Source organism: Schistocerca piceifrons, chromosome 4, assembly GCF_021461385.2.
Source record: "Schistocerca piceifrons isolate TAMUIC-IGC-003096 chromosome 4, iqSchPice1.1, whole genome shotgun sequence".
NCBI classification, from domain to species: Eukaryota; Metazoa; Arthropoda; class Insecta; order Orthoptera; family Acrididae; genus Schistocerca; species Schistocerca piceifrons.
The window spans coordinates 374,246,436-374,258,839 of record NC_060141.1 but is presented as its reverse complement, the minus strand read 5'-3'; positions in this window follow the sequence as shown (position 1 = coordinate 374,258,839).

Genomic DNA, 12,404 nt, shown 5'->3' with positions numbered 1-12,404 from the left:
TTACAAGAGAAAAACGATATTATATTCAAGGAAACAAATCTCTCAATATTGACATCTGTTTCTTACACAAGTCCATTCTTGGGAACATTTATTGCAAAGTTTTTTATAACACTCTCTATAATTCAAGTTTCTCATAATGGGTAAATAGAAGGAGCGACCTGCATTTACTCTAAAGAAATTTTTTGTAGCCAAGACCGCATTCAAAACTATTTTTTATTTATCGGTTTCGACAGTTAACTGTCGTCTGCAGATTTGTACCATTAGGTTTTCTTCAGCTCCTGGCGGAGCTCAATTTGATGTGATATTGAGGAGGAAATGGTAACATCGACAACAGGTCTTTCTGTTCTGCAACTAATAAACAATGGTTGGTCTCTCAGATGAAGTACCAGGTGGCATATATCTGCTTTGGTCTTTCCTCTTTCGAATACACTGGCATTTCTCCATTTTTCTGTTTCAGAATATGTGTTTTTGTACAACTATTTGAGATCAATAAGTATGAGACATTTCGATTGCATTGCATTTGGCTATATTACATGCCAGGAGGGTGACAACAATATTTCAGCAGCATCTTTAAAATCAGAGAAGTAAGTTGTATGCTTAAAACGACTGCAAATGTTTTAATTTTTCAGTTGTATATGTTGAAATTAAATGGAATTGCTTCGAAACTTTAGCGGACTCAACGTTCTAGTGAAATCATATGGAACAAAGGCCTTGCTTACCTTCCTTCGATTCTCTATAATATCAACAAAATTATCTCATGATGCGGACCACAGTACAGGAACTATGATGTCATAAACACTAAGATGCGTGAAAAACTGCCTCGTGTGCATGGCGTTTAAATTTATTACTTCTATTCTACTAACTCAATTCGCAACATATTATGGTGACAGAATCCAAATACAGCAGTGAATGTACCTGCAAAATTATAACTTGTACGGGACATTGTTCAGAAGATATAACGTCATAGAGACTGAGTTGGGAGAAAACGAAACTGGAGGAGGAAATTCGCTACAGATACAGAAAAAATATGTGTACATATATTTGGGAAACTTATTAAATGTGTGTGAAATATGTGTCACATGTGAGTACTGGCCGCGGGTAAAAAGTTCCTGCTGAACCACTGAATCGATTTCAGCCAAACATGGTAGGCGTATAACCTACTGTGTTGAAAGATTGTGGGGGTAAGAGCCACCAACCTGCTGTTGAGGTGGGGATGATGATCTGGAGGAAAAAAAGGGGGGAAAAGCAGGTGGACAAAGGGGGAAGGAGAAGATGGACCCAATTATAGTAAGAGGTGTACAGACCGGGAGTCGGGGGAGGGGGAGAAGGGAGGAAATGGACAGAGAAAGGGGTGAGATGAACGGGGAGTGGGGGAGGGAGAGATGGACAGATAGAGTGGGAAGGACGAGATAGGCAGAGATTGGGTGAGAGGAGATTGACAGAGGCGGAACAAGGAAATCGCCTAACGGGTTTGGAACACATACCCGGGCATGCCGGGTATTCATGCAGTATGTCATAAAATTAACATTAAAATTAAAATTGCACCTATCTGAATATTTCTCCCACTGTAGAGAACTGCTGTTGTTGCAGCCGTTTCAACTGGACGCAGCCTAGACGTTTGATCAACTATCCATTCTCTCTAGCAAGTGGGCGACATATGTTACCCTTGGTACCAGTACTATATTCTGGTACAGAAGAGTGAAAATCAATTTTGTAATATGTTTTAAATAACGTTATGTTTACATGAATAGTGTAAGTTTTTAAATGGGTCTTGAAGAGTGAAAGTGGATTAACGAATGAAGAAAAGCAGGTTATTTTAAAAAGACACAGTAATTCATATCTTCGTAATGAACAAAGTTACAAGAAAGGCAATCACGCTGGTTCATGTTACCCTGATAGCAAAAGAACATTTGCTAACCAATTTTTTTTTAAATTTTGTCGCTGTAAAAAATGTTATCTGAGTAGTTAAGGTAAATGGAGCATGATTACGCCAGTGAAAGCATGGGGCTGTCTTCAATATTTTACAGTCTAACATCCTTTTAGAACACTTTTTTCCCTAGATCTCGAGGTTTGTTACATAGATAACCAGATTCAGACACTTCAACGGCCGTCTTGAGATCTTTAAAGGTTTACATCGAAATGCAGTTCATTACATTTTATCCAAACCAAAAACGCAAAAACGTTATAATGCAATTAAGTAGAGTATATAACTTATACAATAATATCACCGCTGTTAAGTAACTAATCGAATGTTTGTGTTCAACACGTAAAAATGTAATAATTTACGAAACTAATCCGAAGCCATCATATTTACGTTACCCAGAATCCCAGAACTTGCAACATAATAGACGTTGTGAGCACTCTCACATAGCGAAGAGAAAAGAGCAGAATCTCATTTGTACGATGATTTTCTAAGATAATAACCATAAGCAATATAACACTCTACCCTGTATGACTGAAGTTTCCCACTGATGGGGGCCAGGCAAACTGCTGCAGATCATTTAGACCTTAAGTCGTAGTCATTGTCACCAGGTGGCAATACATTATGGTAAATCTAACATGTGACGTTACTCCACTGCATGTTCCGTTATAAATTTAAAAAAAAAAAAACCAAGTTACCTAAAACCTATTAGTAGCCGTTAGATTATATGTTACACGTAACGGTAAGTAATAGAACATAATGAAATTTGTTACATGCCTTTTACAATAGGAGGACCATACCAATTAATTTCATTGGTGAGCGTTGTCTTACATTTAATAAATAGCGTGCGTTTTAACTTAAGGGTCTACTATTTCAAGGGGTGGAGAATCATGCATTTATCTCAGAAAAGGAACACAGTTCAAATCAAGACATGACGTCAGTACAGTAAGTGAAGATAAACACTTTGAAAAATCAGCTGTTGAATTAACAGGGCTTGATATCACCAAGAAATTAATCATTTTGTGTGTGTATGTATCTCCCGGTGGTAGCGTGGACACTTTTTTCAATAAATTAATAGAAGTTCTAGATAAAGTCTCAAGTACAAAGGTCAACATAATTCTGTGTGCGGACATTAATATCAACACTAATATCGTAAATGAATCCAGCAGCACCTTAATAAACATTCTCCAAAGTTTTAGCATGTCTCTGTTGGCCAATAATGCAACAACAGTTACCAAATGACTGCATCAGTAATTGACCATGTGGCCACAAATATGGAGAGGGAAAAATTTGATGTAGCTGTAAAAGATCTCGGACTATCAGACCATCTCTGTCAAATAACAACAGTAAAATCAGGCATCGAATCATTCCCTAAACTTCAAGCCTACAAACGACTACTATAAGAAATCAAAATAAAAGAGTTTTCAAAAGAACTAGAAATACAAAGCTGGGATGAAGTGTATAAGGAAACCAATGTGAATATGAAATTCACTAAATTCTCCAAAATGTTTAAATTGGACTTTGAAAAGGCCTTTCCAAAAGTATGCATCTCTGTATCAATATCTAACAAAACAGGTGGACAACAGCAGGTATTAAGAAGTCCTCCCAAACACTTAAACACCTCAGTTCCATGAAAAAGATTCGCAATGATCCAGAATTCTTAAATTTTTATCACAGATACAAAAAGATCTATAGGAAGGTGCTCACTGCTGCAAGAAAGTCATTTAATGACAAAATAATATATATGCAATGAATAAAAGCAAAGCAGTCTGGGATATTATGAAAAAGGAAATGGGGAGAGGCAAACAAACGTAGAATAACATACTACTTAGGGAGGGGCATAAGGTAATAAATGATTCACAACACTTAGCAAACTATGTAAAGAGTATGTTTCAAGTATTGCAAAGAAGTTACAGCAAAAATTCCCCAAAACAAATATAACACCTGTAAATAACGTTGCCCTAAATGCAATGATGTTACTTCCAACCAAAGAGATTGAAGTCAATAAAATTGTTCAAAATCTAAAAAATAAAATGTCAGTAGGCTTAGATGAAGTACAAATGTGTGCTCTGAAACAATGCACAGGGATTATGCAAGGCCCCTTAACAAATATAACAAATGAATCCTTCACATCAAGAACATTTCCAGAGCAGTTAAAACAGGCAAGAGTTGTAACTTTGCTTAAGAAAGATAATGCAGAAGACCGAAAATTACCAGCCCATTTCCCTGCTGTCAGCATTCTCAAAAATAATAGAAGCAATTATGAAAGACAGATTAATGAATTATCTGAATAAATACAATCTCTTAAGCAAATCACAGTTTGGTTTCCAAATTGTCAAAAATACGGAGTCAGCTATAGTAGAATTCACGAAAGTTGTACTTGATGCTCTAGATAAAGATGAGAGTGTCATAGGCATATTTTTGGATATTTCTAAGGCGTTTTCTACAGTCGATCACAAGATTCTATTAAATAAATTAGAAGTATTAGGAATAAGAGGGATAGCTTATGACTGGTTTCGATCATACCTAACAGGTAGGGTACAAAGAGTAGAGTTAACACATACTTCAAATAGATCTAAACATTTAGTTAAACACTTATCAGAATCAAAATACATTAATGTAGAGGTTCTGTAAGTTAGCATATCAAAACCAATACTCTTCCTGAACTACAGGGTTATTACAAATGATTGAAGCGATTTCACAGCTCTACAATAACTTTATTATTTGAGATATTTTCACAATGCCTTGCACACACATACAAAAACTCAAAAAGTTTTTTTAGGCATTCACAAATGTTCGATATGTGCCCCTTTAGTGATTCGGCAGACATCAAGCCGATAATCAAGTTCCTCCCACACTCGGCGCAGCATGTCCCCATCAATGAGTTCGAAAGCATCGTTGATGCGAGCTCGCAGTTCTGGCACGTTTCTTGGTAGAGGAGATTTAAACACTGAATCTTTCACATAACCCCACAGAAAGAAATCGCATGGGGTTAAGTCGGGAGAGCGTGGAGGCCATGACATGAATTGCTGATCATGATCTCCACCACGACCGATCCATCGGTTTTCCAATCTCCTGTTTAAGAAATACCGAACATCATGATGGAAGTGCGGTGGAGCACCATCCTGTTGAAAGATGAAGTCGGCGCTGTCGGTCTCCAGTTGTGGCATGAGCCAATTTTCCAGCATGTCCAGATACACGTGTCCTGTAACGTTTTTTTCGCAGAAGAAAAAGGGGCCGTAAACTTTGAACCGTGAGATTGCACAAAACACGTTAACTTTTGGTGAATTGTGAATTTGCTGCACGAATGCGCGGGGATTCTCTACCGCCCAGATTCGCACATTGTGTCTGTTCACTTCACCATTAAGAAAAAATGTTGCTTCATCACTGAAAACAAGTTTCGCACTGAACGCATCCTCTTCCATGAACTGTTGCAACCGCGCCGAAAATTCAAAGCGTTTGACTTTGTCATCGGGTATCAGGGCTTGTAGCAATTGTAAACGGTAAGGCTTCTGCTTTAGCCTTTTCCGTAAGATTTTCCAAACCGTCGGCTGTGGTACGTTTAGCTCCCTGCTTGCTTTACTCGTCGACTTCCGCGGGCTACGCGTGAAACTAGCCCGCACGCGTTCAACCGTTTCTTCGCTCACTGCAGGCCGACCCGTTAATTTCCCCTTACAGAGGCATCCAGAAGCTTTAAACTGCGCATACCATCGCCGAATGGAGTTAGCAGTTGGTGGATCTTTGTTGAACTTCGTCCTGAAGTGTCGTTGCACTGTTATGATTGACTGATGTGAGTGCATTTCAAGCACGACATACGCTTTCTCGGCTCCTGTCACCATTTTGTCTCACTGCGCTCTCGAGCGCTCTGGCGACAGAAACCTGATGTGCGGCTTCAGTCGAACAAAACTTTATGAGTTTTTCTACGTATCTGTAGTGTCTCGTGACCATATGTCAATGAATGGAGCTACAGTGAATTTATGAAATCGCTTCAATCATTTGTAATAACCCTGTACATCAATGACTTTCCCAGTAGTGTTACTCATGGTAAAAAAAATTTCTTCACTGATGACAGCAATATTGAAGTCAGTGAGAAAAGAAGATAACTCCTTGCCGAGAAAGCAAATGAAACTCTCAAGAAAGTTTATGACTGGTCAATAAGCAATAAAGTGACATTGAACATAAAGAAAACTGAGGCCATAAAATTTAGTTTGAAGAGGAAAAATGACAACGTTAAATTAAATGTAGATGGTACCTCTATAGACTGTGTAGCAAATGAAAAATTTCTAGGAATGAATATTGATTCTCAGTTGAAGTGGTGTGAACACCCAAAGGTACTTGCAAACAGAATGTCATCAGCATGTTATGCCCTTAGAATCCTATCATCAGCGTGTAACACGCAGTGTCTTTTAGTTGTATATTATTCATATGTACACTCAATTAGATTAGGAAATGAGACACTAAAAGTAGTAAAGGAGTTTTGCTACTTGGGGAGCAAAATAACTGATGATGGTCGAGGTAGAGAGGATATAAAATGTAGACTGGCAATGGGAAGGAAAGCGTTTCTAAAGAAGAGAAATTTGTTAACATCGAGTATAGATTTAAGTGTCAGGAAGTCGTTTCTGAAAGTATTTGTATGGAGTGTAGCCATGTATGAAAGTGAAACATGGACGATAAATAGTTTGGACAAGAAGAGAATAGAAGCTTTCGAAATGTGGTGCTACAGAAGAATGCTGAAGATTAGATGAGTAGATCACATAACTAATGAGGAGGTACTGAATAGAATTGGGGAGAAGAGGAGTTTGTGGCACAACTTGATAAGAAGAAGGGACCGGTTGGTAAGACATGTTCTGAGGCATCAGGGGATCACAAATTTGGCATTGGAGAGCAGCGTGGAGGGTAAAAATCGTAGAGGGAGGCCAAGAGGTGAATACACTAAGCAGATTCAGAAAGATGTAGGTTGCAGTAAGTACTGGGAGATGAAGAAACTTGCACATGATAGAGTAGCTTGGAGAACTGCATCAAACCAGTCTCAGGATTGAAGACTACAACAACAACAACACTCAATTTTTAGCTATGGCATTCTTTTTTGGGGAACAAATACACAAAATATGAACACAATTATCAAACTCCAGAAAAGAGCCATACGAATAATAACCAAAAATAATAGTCGAGCTCATTGTAAAGATGTGTTCAAAACACTTGGGATTTTAACGGCTCCATTTGAATACATTTACCAGTCAGTTGTAAACATGAAAAACAATATTCGTCCAGAATGAGATTTTCACTCTGCAGAGGAGTGTGCGCTGATATAAAACTTCCTGGCAGATTAAAACTGTGTGCCGGACCGAGACTCGAAGGCGGGACATTCGCCTTTTAATAACATTCGTAAATACTGCACAAACAGCTTTGTCCATGACCATGCAACGAGAGATAGACTCAACTTACATTTACCAAGAAAAACTAAACATAAAGCTCAAAGCAGCATTTTCTATCAAGGAATAAAACTGTGCAATAAATTACCAAAAGAGACTAAATTAATTGCAAAAATACACTTATTAAAAAAGGCAGTTAAAGAGCACCTTTTATGCAAGACATTTTACATGTTGAAGGATTACTTAGATGAAACAGAGTAGGGATTTGATAAAAAAAATGTTATACAAACAAATAATAACAGTAAAGATTATAAAACATCCAACATTCCACGTAACACCATCACTTTATGGCTTTTTTCCTTCTTTTTTCCTTTCTAGAAACATTTATTCCCAAGTTATGGATAGCATTATACTGACACCTCTTCCGCTTTCTGATCTCAACATCTCAATCATTATGGAGGGATGCTGACTCAGTTTTTCAGGATAGCAAATGGGAAGTTGCGTTACAGAAAATGACCCAGAGATAACCAATGTGTGTGTATGTGTGTGTGTGTGTGTGTGTGTGTGTGTGTGTGTGTGTGTGAGTAGTGAGCGAAGTTTTATGAAACAATGTGTGTGCAACGATTGATAGTGATATGTCAGTGAACAGTGTGGCATTACATTATTTAATAAGTTATTTGTAAAAAAAGTATTGTATACCAGGGCTAAATCTAATGATTGTCTCTAACTAGAAGTCTGTAAATATGTGTGTATACGAATTAGCTTATTTTAAATTGATCTAAACTTGTAAATACTTTGACATGTCTTATATTCTTGTAGAAAGAGATCTACAGATGAATAAAGCTACTACTACTACTTGTTTTCCAAGAATTTTAATGTACCTTGGTGGTTTACAGTTTCTGTAAAAGACTAACGTTTATTTCAAAAACGGAACGAATTATAAACATTTTTACCTTAAAGGGTCTCAGCCTGTCACTCTGTCGGTTGAGATACTTTTTACGTTTCAAATCTGTAAAGGCTCAACAAAGGACATTTTTTATCCGCCTAGCTTATTCTGTTTCATTGTTATGATCTTGTTTCCTCTCTCTCTTTACATTTCACTTCAGTTAGTGGAATAGTGGACATACTTAAGTTGCTGTTCTCTGTCAACAAGCTGTTGCGCTCTGCAGAAGTTTAGCGCTCCTCCTCATTACTGTGGCGCGAAATTGTTTTCATCGGATGAAGAATTACTGAATTACGTGAACAGTTTACCAGAAGAAGATTCTGTAGGAGAAGATAGTTTGAATGTGGTGAGTTGAATGGTAAAGATGACAAAGATTATAAAGGTGACGCTGAATATCAGCCCCACGAAACAGAACAAGGTCAATCATCAGAATCAGAAGATGAATTTTCAGAACTTGTACAACAACATACGAAAACCTAGTGCTTCCATGCTCGATTACAGTGGCACAACAAATTCCTACGCGCAGTCGAGTAAGAAAATGGAAAAAAATCACATCCATCTCAGCATCCGGACGATGGAAGGGCAGAGACTGTAGCCGACGGAACATGGTGGACTCGAATTGCACCAGGGCGTGCACCTGAAAGATTAGGGCATCACAACGTGTTGGTATAAACTCTTGGGCCAACGTGTAACGCTAAGAAACTTACAGTCGCAGATAGTTACTTGAGTGAATGGCGAGTGACGATAGGCAATAATATTGAACAAAACATAAAAAAATTTACAGAGCTTTGAGAACGAGAACTTCTCCAGGATGACATTTAGGTACTTGATATTGCACAATTAGAAGCTGCCATAGCTATAATGTATGTAGTGGAGTGTATAGAGGAAATAATTTCCCCGTGAATTTGTGGTCTCAAGTGAGATGGTCAGCAAGTTTATCCCACCCTATGGGAAGAAATAAGTTCATAGAAGTCACGCGATTTTTAAGATCTGATGACGAAACACACTTGGGCCAAAAGACTCAAGACTGATGGCTTCGCAGCAGCTACCCCAGTCTGGAATTCATTTGTAGCTAACAGTATCCAGAACTATAAACCAACTTTATTTATAACCGTAGATGAGCAGCTCTATCGATGCAAGGCTCGGTGCCGCTAAATATAGTACATGAGTAATAAACCAGACAAATTTGGTTTGATGCTCTGGCTTGCAGTAGAATGGATTACCTCACTTGAGTAAGCAAACTGAAAGATCTACTAACATACCTGTTGCAGAGTATGTTGTCACTCGTATCATGCAACCTTACACTTCCAAAGGAAGAAATGTAACATGCGAGAATTTCTTCACAGTTAATCCATCAGCGAATTCTACTGCCGGATCTTTGTATAATACTATTTTAGGCAAACCTATTGACCCAACAATTACTTGTTATCAGGGTAAGACCAAGAAAAATGTTCTTCTATTGAACACAATGCGCCAGTCAGTTGCACTGGACGAAAAAACACAGAAGAAACTCCCTGAAACTGTGAGCTTCTACAATTCCATTAAATTTGCAATTGATATTGTGGACCAGATGTCTCGTCTGTACATTGTCAAGTTTTGCTGCCGCAGATGGTCTATGCACGTGTTTTTAGGTCTTGCTGGAGTCAACATCTGGATCCTTTACAGAGTGACAACAGGAGAAAAAGTGTGCCAGCGAACATTTCTTTTCAGATTAGTAGAAGATCTATCCACTGTGTATGTAAGGGAAAGGGTCTGTTCATACATTCATTGCGACGACTGAAATTCGTAAGGTACCGCCAAGGTAGACCTGCCAGATACGAGGATGCAAAAGGTCGAACAAAACTAAAGATCTGTGTGTGCAGTGCAAGAAATTCGTATGTGGTCCAAGTGCTAGACGTGTTCACTACTTGTGTGCAATTTATTTTGACAAAGATGGTGACTCTGATTGAAAAGAAGTCATAGTTGGAAAAACGTTATTTTCTCGTTATTGGTACAGAATTTTGTGTCCATTTTTCTTTATTTTTTTACTGTATGTATTTTTATGACCTGATTGGGGTGAGTTTTTATTGAGTACAAGTTAAACAGATAAAATGTTATTGTATAATTATATGTTTATTTGCATTTGCAAATTTAATTTCAATTGATTTTATATTTACAGTGTATTCTTTACTTCGATCTCTGTTATGTAATTATACATACCTTCTACAGAAATTTTTAAGCGTAACGCATTTGCAGGATAAGCATAATACACTACTGACCTATAAAGACACCATAGTGAAGTAACTTAAGAAGTAAAACTGAAAACAAAGAGGAAAAACTTCACCGGTACAAATGAGCTGTAGCGGTCCTTCTATGTAGTTCGCTAACGCCGGTCCTCCTGCTGTTAAATACTTAAAACATAAGCTACTCAGATGTTTAAGGTAAGAGATTTAAGTTCGTTATTCAAAATTCCCTTTTTGTGAAAAACGCCATTAACAGAGTAGCACCCGTGTAAAAAATGTTTATAAACAACCTGATATCCTATAATGTGTTAAAAAATATAATCTGCACAGATCTTTAAGGTAATAGATTTAGGCTGGTTTTATTAAACTGGTTACATTAAAACGCCACGAGACAGAATAGTACCACTGCAATAAGTCCATATAAACAGCCTGACATCCGGCAATTAAATGGATGGGAGGCTTTGACAACTACTACATTACGATTCATGAACAGAACATGCACAGAACATGTACATGAGACGCAGTCAAATACTACAGGTAGGAGTACTATTTATTACCTTCGTGATGTAGTACGTTCCAACATATGACCGGTAGAGGAAGGTGCTTTAGAAATATATTTGGGAACGTAATATGTGTCATGCATCTTTTCTGGCGTTTTTCTCAAAACAAATTTTGATAAACGAGTTTGAGTCTCCGACATTAAATTACTGTGCAGCTTACGTTTTAAGTATTTAAGGGCGTGTAACCAGTTCCCATATGTTCTATTATATATTATTATGTATGACATAAAGGATGTAGCAAAAATGTACGACACAAATTGCAGGACACGTTATTCACTTGTAGGCACAATAATCATGGGGAACACACATGAACACAACTCACCAGCATACCGCTTGCAACTCTTTCTCGCAGGAGAGGTTCAATATGCTCTTCTTGAGCATTGAGACATACATCAGCCCACCACTGTAGTGAAACTCGGCAGCGCTGATGTATTTCTGAAGTATTGAGCAAGGTTTGTTATCCTTCCACAATACGGGCACGGAGACTCTCAGAAACTAGTACTGCGGTTCCATACACACGAGCTTTCAAACGACCTCCACAAACAAAAATCCAATGGGCTTACGTCCGGAGAGCGTGAAGGCCTGGAAATTGGTCCATCTCTACCTATCCATCTGTCACCGAATCTGTCATTTAGCGCGAGCGTCATTGCCGTGAGCTAATTCATACATCAAATGGGCATCTGCCATCTCTGTATTTGTGTACTCTGCCATTGCACGAGGCAAATCTGTTATTAACTATACTTAGCAACCAGTAAGCTTTCGTCGGACGTACTGATCGTCAGAACAGTTGATGTTAACAAGCAACGATGTAGGTCGCAAGGCAACAGGTACACGTAAAACAAAACACTGGCGGTACACAATGGAACCAGACATCATCGAGAGTGCATGTTCCACATGATTCTGACATTCTGTTCTTGTGTGTTTTCCATAATCAACGAATTAGAGAGAATGAGTCGTAACATGGAAACAAAGCGTTCCCAGACCCATGTTCATATAACATAATTTCTTCGTCTACGTGTGAGGAATGTGTCCTGCAGTTTGTGCCGTACATTTTTGCTACAGACTACATAGTCTAATGGTTACTAACAGATTTTAGATAACTCATGAATTTTATTTTATTTATAACGAAATATTCAGCGGAGTAGCTTCACATGTTAGATGTGTGATAATGTACTGCTACCTGATGACAATGTCTGCGACGTAAGGTCTAAATGATCTGCGGCAGTTAGTTTGCCTACTGTCAGCGGAATAACTTCAACTGGTTCCCATGTCATGCAGGATGGCGAGTTATTTTACTTATCGTTATTATCTTAGTAAGTGAAAGATTACGATACACGTGGGATTCTGCGTCGTACTTTTTTCCCGAGCCGCGGTGGTCTAGCGGTT